Consider the following 18,677-nt stretch of genomic DNA (forward strand, 5'->3'; position numbering starts at 1 on the left):
CCCCACAACAGGAACACACAGATCCCAGACCATAGTGGGGGTACCGCTCCACTACTTGCTTATTCTTCACCCTATCCTCATTGCACAAAATCAAAATGTCTCTGTGTGTTTAGATGCCTTTGCAATTTCTTTCAGAACTGCATGGAAGAATTCTGTGCAGTTTATCCCAATGGAGCTGGCCCAAATATGTATTACCAGCACAAATAATCACAGAATCCAACACTTACTTTCTCCTGTTCCATAATGCAGAGATGTACATGTCAGAAGAATGAGAAGGACTTATCTAGAATTTCCTTTCTGGACCAGTGTGAGATACATCCAAATAGTTAAACAATTTGTGCCAATCCCTGCCTCTACCATGAAGATGAGGTGGGAGAGGCCTGAGAAACCTGTGACTGTCTCTGTGCCCAGAATGCCAGGACACGCTTCCAGAACAAGTTCGTTCACACCAATGAATTTAAGCTGTACTTTTCTGGTGAACAATAACACACACAGCTTTCAAAGTCACTTTAAGAACATTCGTGCAGATGAATTTTATGAAGAACAAGTATAAAGCAGTTTAAGCATAGCTGAAGATTCATTAATGCGTGAAAGGTAACACAATTGCATATATTTATTTATGCACATTTAACCTATGCACCTAGCTTTAGAGCAATTTAATATCTTATTTACCCTATACACATAGCTCTAGAACAGACCTTTTATCTTTCTTTTTCTTCAGATTGCACCCAATATTATTTCTAGGCACTTGTTATATTCATGTTGACCTGCTGCTTTAATACTCTCTTGCTTTCTATTCCCTTTGACTGCTGCATCTTTAATGAAATTAAAAATAAACAAACTAAAGAACTATGAATAAAACAAAAAAAAAAACACAAAAAGGGCATGGTATGAGTATCAAAGACAGAAGAGAAAAAGAGGAGAAGGAAAAAGCTAGCTAACAAAAATATGTATGTTCTGTGGGACAGTGAAGCACAAGATTAAATATTTTACAGGTTTTGAAAGAGTTCATTTCTTTTGCATGTCTTGAAGGATCAAGGATGACCACATCTGACCAGAGTCCTTCCCAGAAGTTTGCTAGCTACCTTAACTTATACAATAGAGCACATTTAAATGGGACATGGCATTTGATATGAGCACAGAAGATGCAGACAGCTGCACACCCTCTATTGACTGGTCTAATTAGGAGAAAAGGAGGTAGTCTCTTTTGGTTTTTTCCTGTAAGGAAAAAAAAACCAAGAAACTATTTCAGCCTCTTTTCCTTCTCACACTCCCACACTAGCAGTTGCATACCATGGTAGGCAATACAGCCAGTATTCTGGCAGGCAGCTAAATCCTAAATTGTTCTTAAATACATGGAAAAGAAAGACTTCAATTCTGTACAGCTCTTGGGATGCAAACACTATTTCTAATCTAATCTATTTTCTCCAGCTGTCACATTCTGCACCCTGAGTTAGCTATTTAACTCAAAAAGAACAGCTTGTTTTGATTTTAGCAGTCTATTTATCAAGAATTATATGATTATGACTTTGACTTGTTTAAAAACAATCCAAGAGGTTCTTTGTTCCTAAATAAAAATACTCCATTGAGCATCTTAAGGCCGTCACTCTATATTGTCAGCTTTTTTTTCTGTTTAAATGTGTGTCTGTCCAGTCTCTAAAAAAACCAATGTTTGTTTTTCTGAAAAGAATGGCTGATGAATCCATGAAAATATTCCTTGTGTGAGCAAGTAATCTTGCAGGTTATGCATGTCTTTACAAGCGGGATACACATTCCACTTCTCTGATCTCCATAAAATCAATATCTCTCCAGCACTGTTACAAATGTTTCAAAAAAGAACTGCTTACCTGAAAGTTAATTTAGTGAATTGTACCAGAATCAGAGTAAACAAACATAGATCTAAAAAAATCCCAAAACAAAACCAAAATCCAACATGACTTTTAATTGTTGCCATAACACAAAGATAAGAAACACATTAAGACATATTGTAATAAGTGCTTCATACTTTTTCCAATTTTTTATCCATAATATTCCTGAATGAATCTGACTGGTTTATTTTGAAAATGTGTAACCACTTCTATACTTTTAAGGAGGGATTTCCCTATGATACCAAATAAAAGCAATATTAATAATCTATTTGTATTGCAGTAGTACTTTGGGGTTTCTAATCAGAGAGCAGTGGAACAGGACAGAGCATCATACAAACATAGGATAAAACTTGCCCTCCATCCAAATTCATCCAGACAGAGAAGATGAAATGTGTAACAGCCCAGCTTATTAACTCCTATCACTATGCTGAACAGCAAATGTTCTTTGTTTGCTTCAGTTAATTCATATGAAGGTGATTGCTGAAGACAGATAGAACAGGAAAAACAGTCTGGAAAGCAAGGGGATGCAAAGCAGCTGGTAGAGAATAGAGGTGCCAGAGAGGGGCATAGGTGAGTGGGGTGACAGAAAAGAAGGGCAAGAGCTTAGAATACTCTCTTTTTACCCTAAAGTGAAAATACTCAGAGCTGAAACATGGAAAAAAGTGGCAAAAAGAAGAGCTGTAGAGCAGCAACACTGTTATATCCTTAAAGAAACGCTAACATTGGATCATAATTATTTGGAAATTCTGGAAAAGCTTTTTCATCAAAGTGGTCTTCAAGTGACAATTTTCCCACGTCTGGGATATTAATTTTTCCATCTTCAGGAAAAAACAGGACAAACTTGCCCTGAGAAAGAATGCCACTGCAAAGCTGCAATGGAACAGGTGAAAATAGCACATTTTTTTTCAGAGCATTATGTACTCAGTCTGTGGAAATCACTACTCTCTCCTTTCTTCTCTGATTCTGCACCCTCAATTCTACTTTGGTGATAAGGATCCAAAAATTAACCTCTCTTGGGTTAGCTGGAGATGACCTGGTGAATCATATAACAAGCAAATGCTGTTCCGATCCCTCCAGAGAAAATTAGGGTGTTCTCAGGCATGCCAAGACTGCTCAGGCACCAATGGTACACCTGTGCCTGGGAAAAACTGAGGGGCTGACAACATGGAGACACATCTCCCTGAACATACCTGGAAGTGCCAAAGGCCACTCAAAAGCTGTGGTTGCCACCAGCTTTTGTGTCTCATCTCTGATAAGAAATGAGTGCTGATGAATGCCAGTTCCAGCAAACGTCCTCCATGGGGAGTCCCAGCCTGGGGAAGCACTGATAACCCTTCTGCAATGTCCTGGGAGAGGTGACACCCAGCTTCACCCAGGTGAAGTCCAAGCTCCTGCTCAGCAGAGGAGATCCAGGAAAGCAGGAGGCAAAGCCAGGGAACACTTGTATGCCCTCACCTAGAAGTCTCAGGGATATGCTTAGAGAACTTGTATCTGTACTTGGATCTCTTTCACAGTTATCACCTCTTCAGCCTTTCTCTTTGTGGAAAAACCTTGTTCAAGCCATACAAAACTAATTTGGTTCATAATGTCTTTGGTGTTCCTGGCTGGATTTTAATAAGATGCACTTCAACAAAGTCATATTTTCCCCATGCTCTTGAAGAATTCAGAGTCCAAGTGGCATTGTTAGTTTTTTTAACAATTCACACAGAAAAGTACTTTTCACAGTTAATTGTCAAGATATGAATCTCACACAAGTGCTTTCTAAAAGGAAAGGAGATGGATGTTTTGGAAAACAAATTCTGTACTTACAGAACAAGCTATCCAGAAGCTTGTCTCTCTTTATCTGATGGTTTAGGGCTGCTGTTAGCGTCAATTCATCATCATCTTCAATGTGCAATGTTTGCCAAAGCTAATCAGGCATGGAAAGGCAAGGCAGGTTATTTCCTTTTGTTCACACAAGCTTATGTTCTGAAACAAAGCTATTAGGGTACCTGGTGCCATGTATGCTCTTCTAATGGACAATACGCACCATATGATAGCAAACTGTCACCGTGACTATTATTTGTCCTGGAAGATTTTCTGCTGAAATCTTAGACTATGTAAAAAAGTCAGATAATTCTACTATCATGTCAGAGCCACAAATTATTTTTCCTTTAATAATGTTAATATATAATCATTGTATATTGTAACTGTGCATTAATCTTAAGATATTGGACAGACAACTGTGCTAGACAAAAAAACAGGATGTCTGTCATTTCCTGAAACAGACTTCCAAAAGCATCTACTGATGAATGTAGCTTTACAGGGTTGGATATTTCTGAGAAGACATTGCACAAATCACATTTATTATCAAAAAAGCATATTATAATAATTATAATAGATCCACAGATGCATTCCAATGAACACATCTCTGCACAAGTAGGCTCACATGTGTGTCACCGCACAAACCCTTCAGAAACAAGAGGGAAGCTACTAAGTTGGGAAGGAAACAGTAAATACTAGAATGAAAGACAAGGAAAGAGACAGAAGAGGAAAAACTCTTAGCATGCTGTACAAAATAAATCTCTGACCAGGAAGAACGCATTTGACAGCATGCACATGGTGAAAATATGCATCTACTCACAAGTAACTGTTTTGGTGAAATCACTTGCTGTGAGTTAACAAACAACCGAAGTGTCTTGGGCAGATCAGCAAATTCTTCATGCTCAGTCTTCCATTCAGTCTCACTGAGCCATCCATGTTTCAACTAGAGCCTTGCTTAATACTGTATTTAATTTTTAGGAAAACTTTAAAGCTTTGAGAGAAGTGCCCTTCGAGAGATTCCCTTTGCTGAGTGAACACTGGTGCAGCTGCTCGATTACATCATTTTCAGAAATGATTAACAAGAACTTTCCATGATATTTAAGGGTGTACTCTTGCTAGTCAGCATTGCAGCCCAGAAATACAGTTTCTCAATTTTATGTTAAAGAACATTTCTCTTCATAGAATGTTTTCGCTTTGCTAAGTAAAACACAGGAAAAAAAAAAAAAATCACCGTTACACTTCATGTATGTTTTATCATTGCTCTCCAGATTTCTATTTTAATTTCTTTAAAAGTTAGTTTCCATTTCATTTTCTCTGATGTTCCCATACATATCCTTAGCTTGTATCCTCTCAGCTCCATAGACAGAGAACTGTCAGCAAGCAGAATGTTACAGTAAGTGTTCAAATGAGCCTGTGATGGAGATGTGATTGGAAAGACTATTTGAAAAAATATATGACCAAAAGAAGCACGGGATTATCTTAACTCATAAAAAATATGAGACCAAAGTCTTTGCAGCAAGGGACCCAAGGGTGCCTCTGGCAGAAAAACAAACCTGTAGGTAGTGAGGGCAGAAGAGAGGTTTGAGTTACTCTAGCAGTAAATGAAACAATATATAGAAAAACAGGAAACCACTTTCCCCAGATTGTATCACATTTGTCTTTTCTCTTCAACATCTACACTGTAAAGCCAGATAGCTGTAAAAGAGGGAGGAAAAGAGCCCATCTGGAGGAGCAAGACAAGATGTTAGGGAGTCATCTTGTTAAATGTTAGACAGCAATGATAAGAGAGCCCATAAAAGGTGACATCTTAAAGCACTTGAAAAGGGAAAGAAAGAGGCTGATGCTATCTAAGAAAAATAACCTAGAAATTTATGTAAGAACTGGTTATAAAAACATTGGTTAAAATTCTCTGTTTCTTCTTCCTATTAAACCCAGTCCTAATTACAGCAGCTGAATATTTACAACTCCAGAACAAGCACAGCCTGCCAAATCTCCCATAAAACACCCAAAGACTCCTATGGGCAAACTCTCAAGTAGAAACACTTCAGAATCAAACTATGCAACCTCTGCTTTTTCATCTGATCCTACAGGCCAACTTGCTGGCCATTTATCATAGCATCTTGAACCACTGAATTGGAAAGTTTATAAAAACAAAAACCTGGCTAAAAAATTAAAGAATAGATTGTAGAACTAAGTATACCAGGCTTTCAGCCTGGTACCATGCTCCAGGATGTACTCCAAATGGGTTATTTAAAAAAAAAAAAAAAGTCCTGGCTTTTACTCTCAGCTTCCTTATTCACATTACTGGTCAAGGAGCCAGTATGAATGCATTTGAAGAAATGCATTTGTTACCTGTTTAGACTGGACAGACACACAAGTATCATTTGGTCAAAGCCTCTCCACATGTCAACTTGGGAACAAAAGCACAAGATTTAAAAGGACAATCCAACAGTTATCCTCTTATCCTGTTATTCCAGCCAACCTTGAAATTGTCTCTTACCTAGATCTCGTTATCAGTAATCCTTTTAGTGGGATCAGTTTCACTTTAAACAGCTTATTACATGGATGAAAAAAAGGAGCAAAAATAACTCAAGAATTATCAGAAAGCAAAAATCATTTCTAAAACGAGTGTTCATATATTGATACAGAGAGGATGATATTCCTTAAAATCTTCTCACTGTAAATTTTTTTTCTGTAAAAATGAACAGGTCCTAGTGATTTTTTTCAAGAACATCTTCTACTTACAATGGTAATTCACCCCCTATAGGGAATAAACTATTACTATCAAGATAGTATTATTTAAATTGCATCTTCAGAATTAACTGAAAGAATAACTTGGAGCATCCCAAAGAAGAGTTGTTACAGGGAATTGTTAATTCACCCATAAATTCATTGGCACCATAATAACAAAAGGATAATCTTGATCTCATGCTAAAGCTGATAAAGAAAAACTAAGGTCAAATTAAATTATTATCTTGGTTTTTAGCAATGAGATCTCTCACTGAGATAAGTTTCCCTGTCCAATTAAGTACCACTGGCATATCTTAGTACCATGAAAAATATTAGAAAGATGTTGACAGCAACACCTGCCTGTGAACCTACCTAAAAGAGCTCTGTTGCAAGCTTCAACAGAGTGTTAAGTAATTTCCCTTCTCGAGTGGGTATTTCGTGTTAGGGCAGGTTGCATTAAGTCAATGTTAAATTGCAACAAAGTTCTAAATTCACCTGAAGCAAAAATAGAATCTCAAAAAACTTTTAATGAGTCGGCAAGTGTCAGCAGATTTCCTTTTCCACCTCCACTACCACCCTAAAACACACTCCACTGGTTTCACACGCTGTCCTGTCTGTCACCACCTTCACATCCTGGGGTTTTTTTCCCCACACAGATTTTATTTGGTGCATTGGTGCCAACCAATGTCAGGAGGCATTGATACACTGACAACAGCATTTACATGCCTGCTCTAATCTCTAGAAGCAATAAAACTAAGGGATGTTTTATTTTCTAGGAGTTGCTTTGTGTATTTTCAAGTTTTCCAAACTGTCACCCAAGATTTACTTTCTCATTTGGGTAAAAGTAAAAAATCACCTGCTAAGGGAGTACTCTGCAAAGCATCTCTGCTTATACACCCAAGAGGCCCATGCAAGACCTCTCATCTGAAATGCTTTGTTAGCCCATGTTTTCTGGCAAACAAACACAGCTTGCAGACTAACAAGTGTCATTTTACCATCAGTCACTTGTGGGTTGATTTTATGTAGCTTACCTTGCGACGTAAGTCAAATGCAGAATTCCATCCTATGGGTTGCAACCCCTCAGATTACTCTCCACTCCATTAACTTGATTAAAAATAGAGTAGCTGTGTGGGATAATTCTATTTCTTCTTTCCAACTTGCTACTCCATCAGGCTAAATTAAATGAGCACTGATAGAAAAAGCTCTGATCACAGACAAGAGAGGAAACACTGGGTTCATGAAGAGCAGAGGATTGTGCTAAACAGGGTACAGAAATAACAGTGTTTGCTTCTACAGGAAGCTGGCTCTGGCTGGGATTCACAGACATGTCTCTGCTAACAAAGCGTTTTTGCCTTGCCAATTTGCATCACACCACGTGCCAACCTGCAAAACTGACAATTAAATTTGACCAGTTTAATTGCTCTCCAACTGCATCCTGTTTTGACTGCTTAGATTTTCACATATTTGGGGTGGAAGCCAGGTCCTTCAGTACATAATGACAGAAACTGCATATTTTTACAGAGAGTTTCAGGGTCCTTTGTAATCAGCTGTGATGCCACATTCAACACATTGTTCATCCAATCCTAATTTTTCTGCTGTCATCAAATTGTATTTTATGGCAGTTGCATTTCCCAAATTAAATATTTGGGCCACTTTCAATGCAAAATACCAGATGCACAGAGAAATAGTCTGAACTGATTTAGATGAGGAAATAAAAAAATAATAAAAAACCAAGTTAATTCTATACTTAACACTGAAAACAGCTTTCATACAAAAAAACTCCAGCTGCTATTGGAGCACAATATTGATATTGGTCAAGTGGAGAAACTACCTGGTCTTTGTTTTAACCCAGTCCTTTCAACAGGGAAAGTGCTGCTCCTCTCAGCTGGCTTTTCTTGCTCAGCTTTCCATTCCAATATTCTCTCTGCCCACAGGAGAACTTCTTTCAGTCCCTTTAAAATGCACTTTGGATTTCTGCTGGTGTTATCACACTGTAGCTGCCCCAAGGACCATTCAGACTAAAGAAAGAGAGAAAAACTATTACAGAAGTTTAGAAAGAGAGCAAAAGGGAGTCAACAGGCAGAGGGCACTTTACAGAAAAGCTTCTCAAAAGGTCTTTAGTCAAAAAAAAAGTAGTGTTGACTTGTTAGATGAAGCTTTTACAGAAGAAAGTGTAATTTAAGGAGATGTTTGCATGAAAGCAGGGCTGCCAAGAGATAGTCAACAGGGAGAGAACTCTCCAGGAACGTGTGGCAGCAAGGATATGATTATGGTCAATACAGTGATTTGTTATCCAAATTGACAGGACTGCATCTGGAAGGCTTCAATGTTTAAAAACAAACAAACAAACAAACAAACAAAGGCAAACTACGAGAAATGTTTGTTTCTTTAAAAATTGAAAAGTAGCTGCCTATGAGAAGCGTAACAACATCAACATATTCAAATGGCAATAGCACATCGAATCAATCCTTCAAGGGAAAACTCAGAGCAGTTAGCCCACGTGATGGAAAGGGAAATCTTTATTCCCATCAAGTTCAGTGGTTTGTTTTAAAACCAGATATGGATATCTATTGGACATTGACACTGAGGCACATTGGCATAGTCAAGGTTGAGTGTGATGCCCTGGCCCAGGAAATTTCAAGCTCAGTAGCTCAGAGACTGGGTTCAGCATTTCAGCAATAGCAAGATGAAGCTGGCACATGCCTTGAATGTGGCACCATTTTGGGTTAGACTCTCCTTATTTCAGGCCTTGCTTTCCCTGGTCTTTTAATGACTTTTACAGGAAATAAAGGTGATGATCTTGAAGGGCTGATAATAGGGACCTCTGGAGGAGAGGAATAAATGCAAAGTCAAGAAATGATCAATCCAAATACTTTGGTTCCTTGAGGAATACATGGGAGTAACACAAATATGGAATCCATATTCCACTGCAGTATCAGCCAAAGAAGACAGAGCAGGGAGGAGCGGGGACAGTGACCACGGAGGAGCAGCACACCCTGCACTGCCCCTTTCTCAGCTCTGCACCTACCAGCAGGTTGCCTGAACATGCTCCAAGCACTCCTCTGCCAAAGGAACTTGATTTTGTCAAACACAACAGCTTGATTTGATAAGGCCTAAAACAGACAAGAGGAGGCATTTGACTGTGTCTACAGGCTAAATGAAGGACTTTTGTGAGGTCTTCAAGGAGCTCTCAAAGCCAACCTAGTTTAAGATGTGTTTACAATGAACACTCCAAAACGTGACTTATTAGGTACTGAAACAGCCCCAAAACACTGGCCAGCAGGAACCTCATTTGAATCAGGAGAGATATTAACTGGGAAACTCAACAGCACCACAGACTCCAAGAAACCCCTAGAGAGGCAGGGAAAAGATCCCACTTCACATCTGGGAAATGTGAATCATTACATCAACATTCAGAGAAATCCAGAAACAGCAGGAAGGAAGGAAACTTAAAAAAAAGACGGGGGACTGTTTCCATCTTGAACAAAGGAAGAGAAAAATGTCAGCACTGTCCTGCTGGAGAGTGAGGATGAGCTGAATTCCCAACTCCAAAAATACTTCCAGGTCCTACACAGAAAGGGGGATGCAGGAATTCTGTGGTTTCTAGCTACAACATCTTCTCTGTTTTGATACTCAAAACCTGCCTCTAGGACCTTCTACAAGAGCTGGGAAACAGCTTTCATTTTTTAAATATTTAAAGAAAATGTTTTTTCCTTCTGTTTGTTTTATATCAGGAGCTTTGCTTCTGATGTTGTAATCGAGAACTGAAATTTCTTTTACAATATTTTCATCTGCACTCTCACCTAATGCTTCAAATGAATTTGAGAAAAGCTTTCAATCATTAGGTACACTGTTACCCCAGAAGAAATGGAGTATAAAAGGAAATGGTGTGTGTAGGCAAATACATTGGCAGTTTGTGACAAAAGTTGAGGAATCCCTGAAATTTGGTCACATCTCTTGGCAAGATATGGCAATAATTTTGATGGTATCCCAGTCACTCACAGACTTCACAAGAAACTTGGAGAGCTGGAAAGAAAAGGGTGGCAAATGGGTTCTCCATAATTTACCTGCCAGTAGGTTAAAAGAGCAAATATGTACATTAGAGATAAATATCCACAAATGGTCTAGGGCTTCCCATGATCATTACTTCTGGACAATTATGACAACCCTCTGGTTGCAACTAATGTATTTACCATTCAAAAAGCATTCAAGGACAGTATTCCCCAGAAACTGAATAGATGTTATTGACATTGAGAACAGTTAAACAAAATAATGTTTAATAGTAAAAGGAGGCCAGATTATTTCCCATGTCTTGTTTTTACATTAGTTTTAGTCCTATCCACTTCAATAGCATTACCCAACTTTCAAGCTGATGCAGAATGTAAGCCTGATTCCTGGTGCATATAAGCATGGATGTACATCCCTTACATAGACCAGACATAAAACACACATTAAAAAAATAGAGTTTCTTCATTTTTCTCCTATTTTCATAATGATCTGAGACAGCATTCACACTAAAGCCCAGAAAAATCATGTTACAATGAAACACCGAACAAGGAAAAGGACCAACAGTTTTGTGCAAACTGGTAATGTTGTCTAGAATAAACACTAAAGACTCTTCATTTACTGCTTTCTTGCTTCATTATCTCATCAAACAAAACAAACAAAAACTAATAAATGTGACACATAAACCAAGTAAGAACAAAAAATGCTGGTTTATTTTTTTTTTTTTAAGACAGGAAAAAGCAGCAAGAATATCTTGTTTTGTGGATAACTTGTAAATTGTCCAACACTGAAGTGAAGCTGAGAAACAACTATTCAGTAGCATTTGGATTGTATGCAAAGCAACCCATAGAGTTTTACTAATGAAGACTAAATTCATCCCAACTCACTAACAAAATATATTTTTGCATGCCCTCAAGTCTGTTCTGCAATTTCCAGCTGCTGCAGGCTCTGGGTAAGAAATCTGCCACAAATTGCTGGCTAATAATCTTACCAATAAATAGCTCATCTCACTGCTGAAGAGATTATCTGCTGCCTCGGGGGCCTGCACAACTTAAAATGCTGCAGAGACAAAAGTGATGGATTTTGATCTTACAGTGTAAGGAAAGATAAGTGCCTCCTGGCTATTCCTGGGTTCTGTGGGCTCCTCTCTACTGCCACGGTGCCTGTGACGGTGTCATTTGAGCAGCATCCAGTGCTGAAAAACACTTCTTCCAAAAACAGGAGGATGAGGGACCTGAACACCAAAGATTTCATACTTAGAAGATCACAGCTTTCCCTGCTTGCAGTTATATCCAGCATCCTACAAGCTGCAGAGAGACGAGGAGCCAACCAAGAAAAACACAGTCTCCACCTGGGTGTCCTCACCCAGAGCAGCTGACTCATTGCCCCTCTGGCAACAGCTCTCCCACTTCACAGCAAGAGCAGAACGCTTTCGGAGAGGAAAACAAAACTATCAGTTCCATACCTCCATAGGAACCACTTTCACTTCCAGTGAAGAAAAACAGAGTCATTAGCTTGGACAGCTTCAGTTTTGGTTTGTAAAAATTGCACCTTTCCTAATGTCTCCGTCCAACAGGCTGGGAGCCTATCTCCTGCAGGCAAGCTGTAGCTTGCAGTTCTACTGCTCACAGTCACATCAATGTGTGCCAATTAACACAGGCAACAATTTAACTCATAAAATATCTATTTTGCTCTCATAAGGCTGTAAAAAAAAGCCTCTTAGGAAAAAAAATATTATTTTTATTTATTTTAATCTGCTTTTTAAATTTACATGAGACTCTACAGAGATAATCCAAACTGCAGCTGTAGTGACCCACCACAGGGCAGTAAGGATAAGATATTTCTTTTCAATGCCATAAAGACTCTTGTTTCTGCTTGGAAGGAAAAAGTGATTTTTCTCTGTTGAATAAAGACACTCATAGCATGTAATTTCTCCTTCAAGTTCTATGAACAAGAACGTGCACCATCATCCTCTAAATATGCACTCCTGCTAAATGGACAATGTGCTGTGTTTTCTTACTGGCTTCAATAGGATCATGACAGAGAAACAAAGTGACTAAAGTAGGAACGAAAACAAGTCCTAAAACAATGCACAAAAGCATCAGTGCTTTCCAGACTAAAATAAATGGTAGCAGATTATGGAAATCTTACATTAAACAGACTTCTTAGTCTCACCATAGCAATTAAAACAATGCTGTTTGTCTAATTTCTTCTGCCATTTATAATTTAACAGTAGGTCTAGTGTACATTCAAAAGTATATTTAACATTTTATGTAAATGTAAAACAGAACAAAGTGCATGCATGTAACAATTATGCTCTCTAGGATTAGAGGCACCCTCTTAGGGCTGGTTTAATCTTCCCTTTTAGAATTTTAGGCATTCACCTATTCCAGCTGAATAGAATCTGATTAATAAAATTCATACTTGTATGATGCCTAGGTCTATTTTCCAGAAAAGAGAGAATACACTCCAAGAGAGAATAGTATAGGGAATGTATCCTTAAGTTGTACACATTGCTATACATCATGGAAGTACAATCATTAGGTGAAAATTCAGAGTTACAACAGAAACAGAAAATCATATCTTCATGCATACAGCTACCTAACTGCACGTGCACACAACTGCATTAGGATATCTGAGCATTCAGCTGCATTTTTCAGGCAACTGCCATAACCACATGTCATCATCCCCCTCTGACCACAGTTTGATAAGCAATTACTTCTTTCAGCAGCAGTGATGCTGGCAGAAACAGCCCTTACCTCCTGCTCCCTGCCACGTGTTCCCTCCTTTCAGGCCACCTTCTCAGCCCTGACACAGCAGCCACACAGTCAGATAGATCAGGGTGAAAAGTTATGAATAAAAAAGAAGAAAAGGTTCTTTTGAACCCAGTGCAGTTCCCCCGATGCAGCTCCCCACGAGCCCCACACAGGGTTGTGCTCGTCCAGCTCAGAGGGTGGCAGGGGGCTGCTTACGCAAGCACGCTTCTCTCAGGAAACACATGCCAAATCTCTCCCTCAGGAAGCAATTGTGTTTGCACCAAAACATCTGAAAAATCTTCCCCCCCTGTGCCCAGTCTGTTGGACCTTGGCCTGGGAATATGGATGTGGAAGGGATCCCTGGGGGTGTCCTTGTCCCCCTCCTCACAGCTGCAGGCAAGAGCCGACTCAGCAAACCCCATCAGCCCGGAGCCTGTGCCGCAGCAAGGCAGCTGCCAGGTAAACGGTGCACAGCTTGAGGTGAGGTGAATGTGCAAGCTGGGGCCAAAAGAAAGTTCCTGAGGTTTCCCCTGTTTACACATCAGCTGAATCAATCCTGATAAAGCTTTGTAAAATCAAATTACACAGGGTGCAATGTTGTTTTTCATCATCACTTTCCACCTTCAGGTGAAGGCAAAAGTTAATGATTGAATTTTAAAAGCATTAATGTGGAAACCCCTTAGGGAAGCCCAGAGAAACCTTCCATTAAAATACAGCTTCTGTTATGCTGCTGCAAAAAACTAAAAGTGAATATTAAATACAATGCAACAGAAAAAAAAACAAAATAGAACACATTATGAGTTATAAAAAATAACCCAAAAACCAGTAACAGCTAATGATTTGAGGTGAGCAATAATATGGCCCTAAATGAGGCATAATAGAATCACTCTGAGGAAAAAGCAATTCTGTTTCACTTCATTAAGTTTCATGTTATCCTCCCATTTCCCAGCGCTAACGGAAACGTTTCCTCATTGCCACTGTAGGAGTGGACTTACAACAACAAACAGACTCAGCCGTCCCAACCAGCTTGTTAACTTAAATGAAATCAATTCGGTCAGAATGCTCTCACACAAACCCAAATTCACCCCAAACAGTTAATTAACAACTTACCTGTGGAGATATTAAACAGAACAGGTCGATAAATGAGTGGCAAATTATCAGAAAGTTCAAAATAAAGATAATACTCACTGTATCTTTTGGCTTCTTTTTTTCATTGAATAGATTTTCATCAGCCTGTGGATGCACAATTTCCAACAAGACACGTACCACTTAGCCCGAGTCTGTTACAGCACACCGGGTTGTCCTACAAGGGACTAAGAATTCTCCTGGAAATACACTACACTAATATCCCGGGAGAAATATCAGGGCTGTTGGGGACACGGATCGCTGCCATCAGCTGAATGTCCCTGCGGAAGGCCACAGGCCAGCTCTGCAGCCCGTCATTGAGCAGCCTGTGCCTCGGCCTTGGGAGCCCTTTGGGAGCCGCTCACACACACAGACACAAACACAAACACACAAATACAAACACACAAACACACAGACACACAAATACACACACACAAACAGAGCCGTGCACGGTGACAGCCGCGGGTCCGCACGCACGGGGCCGGCGACAAGGCACAGCACTGCCTCTCACACCTGCCTCTGAACAGGTACAATTGTTCTGCTTATGCAACAGAAATAAAAGATACCTGAGTTTCCTCATACCATCTAGCAACTTGAAACGCGGTCTATCCTTAAACGCTGTTTACCTGACTAGCGCCTCACCTAACCGACAGCTTATATATACGTGTGTGTGTATGCATGTATATACAGCTCCTTCACTAAATACTGCCGTTTACATTCATTTTTATTGATTTTTCCATGTTTCCCCCGTTCTAAGGCACCACGACACCGGCAGGGCACGAAAGGGGCTCTTCCGCAGCCGCCCCGCCGGGGAGCCGCGCTGCCCGCCCCGCTCCGCGCCCCGGCCGCGCTGCCCTCGGGCCCCGCACTCCCTACCTGCAGCCCTCGGGCCCCGCACTCCCTACCTGCAGCCCTCGGGCCCCGCACTCCCTACCTGCAGCCCTCGGGCCCCGCACTCCCTACCTGCAGCCCTCGGGCCCCGCACTCCCTACCTGCAGCCCCCGGGCCCCGCACACCCTACCTGCAGCCCCCGGGCCCCGCACTCCCTACCTGCAGCCCGCAGCCCCGCACTCCCTACCTGCAGCCCTCGGGCCCCGCACTCCCTACCTGCAGCCCCCGGGCCCCGCACACCCTACCTGCAGCCCCCGGGCCCCGCACTCCCTACCTGCAGCCCGCAGCCCCGCACTCCCTACCTGCAGCCCGCAGCCCCGCACTCCCTACCTGCAGCCCGCAGCCCCGCAGCCCCCACCTGCAGGCTGCGGCCCCGCAGGAGCCCCCGGGGGCGGTGGTTCCGCGGGCCCGGGGCGGGGGCCGGGTGCTCCCGCCCCGCCAGCGCGGCCGTAGCCGCGGCCCCCAGCACGGGAGGCAGGGGAGCGGCTCGGTTTCGGCTCGGCCCCCTCCCCGCCGGAGTTTGCCCGGCCGCCCTGGTCGCCCACCTGGCCGGCTGGTTGCCTCTCCCCGCAGCCCCTGGCCCGGTGGGCTCGGCCGAGCGCTGCCCTGGGCCCGGCTTCGTCAGGCTGTCATCGGAGGCAGCTGGAGTCCCTCCTTCGTGGTACCTTCACCAAGACGAAAAAGTGCGTCTCAGCAGTGCCACGGGAGCTTTCATCGCATTAAGAGGGATTTTTTTTTTTTTTTTTTTTTTTTTTTTTTTTTTTTTTTTTTTTTTTTTTTTTTTTTTAATTCCCCATCGAGGCAAAGTCAGTACTGGGATTTGTGGATCAGTGCTCTCAGGCTTTTCATAAGGTATTTTAAACCGTTCCTAAGTCAGGCAACATTCAGGAGTGGAAATAACACCAGAACTTGTGCATAGGGATGGTCTTCTGTCACACATCAGCCCTTCCTGCCCATTAGGATTCATGCTGCTGATTGGTCTTTTTTAATTTTCAAACTCAGTTCAAAACCCCAGACCAGGGGAGGGACTCACACAGGTTTGGACCCTAGACTCTTGGAACAAGTTTCAAATTCCAGCAGCCTTCTGTTTATCCAAGAAAGATAAACTAAGTGGCCTGCTGAATACTGCATGTGTTTTTGGGCAAGATCTGGAAAGCAGCAGGTCTTTGCTCACAAAGGACATTAAACATCCTGTGACACTTTCCATGAGAACAAAGATAAAATGGGATCTTTTCTTACCGTTCTTGATGCCAGACAAGAGCTGTTTGGTCCCTCTTTCCCCAGGACCTTGCTGCCTTTCAGTGCTATGAAGAGCAAGTGCAAAGCTCCCAGGAGAGTGCAAGCAGAGCCCTTGAAGGGCGGCAGGAAAGTGTTTGCTCTGCTGATCTTCAGGGTAAGTTCAAGTATGGCAGCTTCAGGGTAGACTATTAATGGGAAAATACTTCCCTTTCTAGGTGACTCTAGAGCTATTCTGTGCCATACAGCAGCACATGAGAGCTAGGAGAGACTGATCTTTCCCACCCTTATGAACACTGTGGCATGAAGCTGCCCACCACCTTCGCACATCTTCCCTAACACGTCACCCTTTCTGCAGCATGTGCCCCACAGCGGTTCAAGACAAAAGGGGCTAGGTTTTCCCCAACATGCATGTGGGTGATAAAAACTCATCCTTGAACACAAAAGTGCAGCTCTTACTTTCTTGTCGAGTTTTTTATTCTCCCCCCACCCCCCTTTTTTATGGTTAATATTTTGGAAAAATTTTTAATCTTACCTGTATTAAACTGTGCTTCATGTTGGAAGATTTCCTTTGCCAAAATACACTGCTAACACAATTGCAGCAGACTTTATTTGAACTGCTTAACACTGCAAGATAAAATTCTGAACAGGATGGTCTGGGCATTAAGCTGCTGGTCAAGAGATTGGGGATCTCAGCATCGCAGCAAACTTCCTCTGCAAGTCTGGTTGGCAGCATCTCTATGACAACTCCCCATGAGCAGTGGGATGACAGTGGTTATCTATATTGGCTACTGACATTTTGACATCTGGCTCAACAACAGGTGATGCTTCTCTGGAAGCATTGGTGGAAGCATTGAAGTGGTGTGGAAAGGATATTGTCAGAGCACTACAACACATCGTGCATTGTACACGCCAAGGAAACTCAGAGAGGCAGGAATGCCACTCACGCTCTGCTGACCTGCCCTTGGTGCTACAACAACCACCTTAAAACATTTTTGTGCTATTTAATTTTTATATTAATTCATTTTAAGCACTGAAGTATCAGAAGCTACACACTGCCAAATCAAAATATGTCCAGAAATTTGGCTCTTGGATCAAAACTCTAACGCTAATAGAAACACCAGGGTTTGGGTTACACGAGTGTTTACACATCCATGACAGGCTTCCTTTTGTCATGCAAGTTTCCTTTTTCTCATGCAAGTTTCAACTGCTGAAACCACATAAATGACCAAGCAATACAAAAGAAGTCCCTAATAATGGCATTAATCCTTCCAAAGTTGCAGGACTATGCATGATGCTTCCTCTAGATAGGAAAGGAGCACATGCCCTCACCTGGAGTGCCTGGCCAGGCAAAGAAAATACAATTGGACAGGGGCTTGTTTTGGTTTGGTTCCTGTGCAAACAAGAGTAATTCCTTAACACTCTTTCACACTTTGCAAGCCACAAAAATAAACAGAAAGTATAACACTATAGAATTCAACAGGTAAAATAACAGTTTTTGCAGTTTGGAGAATGGTTAGGTGCAGTGGATGAATGGCCTTCCTACACAAGGAATATTAATTTGAACCTTTATATACAAACACCTGTCGGAAACGGAAAACCTCACTGCCCTCCTCTCCCATCTCCCTGGGAGCCAGCCAGCCCTGCACTTGCAGCCAGCCAGCTGTACAGGCACATGCTGCAATGGCATGCTCAGAGTAACATTTCCACATCTGGTCACTAACATTTGGATCAATAAACTTTGGCAATCTCTAGCCAAAGAACCCAGCTTCCTTGGCATCTCTAAAAAATTAGGCCACAGACTGGGGAAACTCTAAGTCTCTATTGTTCCTTCAGCCCCTCTCTCTGTGTCTGTAGTCCAATTTTTGCCAACTCCAAGGCAAGAAGGTAAAGCACCCACCACTTGAGAGCCGAGGCTCCTTTCTGGAAGTAGAGGCAAGCTCTGTTTCTTACTGACACACAAGATTTTAGCAAGGGATCAAAAGACTGTGATGAATTCCTAAAAAGATGTGACTGTGTAAGTCATACATGTAGCCTGGGATAGAAAAAAGAGGGTATGTAAATATTACAACACTGATTATCCATGACCTCCTCACTTTTTCATGGACACTAGCAATTCCTGGAACATGAGACCATCATTCGGCATCAGACCAAAAGACGCATTTAGAACCAGACAGTTTCTAATGACACTCAGGACTAGATGAGGGTATGTCTTGCTACCTACAGAGTGTATCATCTTCAGAATATTAGGAAATTTTGGCAC

The 18,677-nt window shown here is 41.6% G+C and overlaps 1 protein-coding gene across 5 annotated transcripts in view; it reads right to left on the reverse strand.

Moving 5' to 3' along the window:
• SLC16A12 (solute carrier family 16 member 12) overlaps positions 1 to 15,830 on the reverse strand; it is a 32,227-nt gene extending 16,397 nt beyond the window's left edge. For 4 of the 5 annotated variants that reach the window (XR_005702052.2, XR_005702051.2, XM_040072137.2 and 1 more), the window contains exon 1: positions 15,724 to 15,829. The gene's annotated coding sequence lies outside the window, so the exon portion shown is untranslated. Of the gene's footprint in view, positions 1 to 15,723 lie in introns of all 5 variants that reach the window. The other variant, XM_040072134.2, reaches the window with a different exon arrangement.
• Between the last annotated feature and the right edge of the window lie 2,847 nt (positions 15,831 to 18,677).

The sequence above is a fragment of the Hirundo rustica genome, chromosome 8 (assembly GCF_015227805.2).
Source record: "Hirundo rustica isolate bHirRus1 chromosome 8, bHirRus1.pri.v3, whole genome shotgun sequence".
In the NCBI taxonomy this organism is placed as follows: Eukaryota; Metazoa; Chordata; class Aves; order Passeriformes; family Hirundinidae; genus Hirundo; species Hirundo rustica.